Source organism: Petaurus breviceps, unplaced genomic scaffold (assembly GCF_028583685.1).
Source record: "Petaurus breviceps papuanus isolate PSGF00001 unplaced genomic scaffold, PetGlider_PUasm1.0 40, whole genome shotgun sequence".
Classification (NCBI taxonomy): domain Eukaryota; kingdom Metazoa; phylum Chordata; class Mammalia; order Diprotodontia; family Petauridae; genus Petaurus; species Petaurus breviceps.
The window spans coordinates 7,665,690-7,666,329 of NW_027186315.1; positions in this window are offsets into that span (position 1 = coordinate 7,665,690).

A 640-nucleotide genomic window follows, 5' to 3' on the forward strand; every position below is an offset into this window, starting at 1 on the left:
ACTGCCTTACATTATACTATATACCATTGCTATATTTCTCATATTCAAAATCAAAATTGTAACATTTTCCCCACACAACATTCATTCATTTATTCATTCACAAAAGTGTTACTTCAACAGAAATTCATTGAGCCACCTAGCCTCAGCAATTATAGATGTTTTTCTGGAAATATAGTTACAAAGGGCTGGGGTAGGCAGTGACAGCTTCTCAAAGTAGACTGAATATAAAGTTAGTTATGAAAAATACCAGGAAGCCAAATGCAGCAAATACCATTAAGTTTAGCTTTTGGGGGTGGGGGTGGGGGGTTGAGACTATGGAATCTCTTGAGTTCAGGAATTCTGAGTTCCAGTGTCCAAACTGATCAGGTATCCACTGTTATTCTGCCATCAGTAGGGTGAGGACCTTGGATTAGAGGGTCACAAGATTGCTTAAGAAGGGGCAAAGCAGTCAAAATTAGAAAAGGAACAATTTGAGCTCCTATGAAAATTATTATTGTGATGACACCTGTTCCTTTCTATCCTGAGTGAGATAGGAAAATACACAGAAAAAAAGATAAAGTAAAGAAAGACAGAAAGGAAAGAAGGAAGGAAGAAAGGAAGGAAGGAAGGAAGGAAGGAAGGAAGGAAGGAAGGAAGGAAG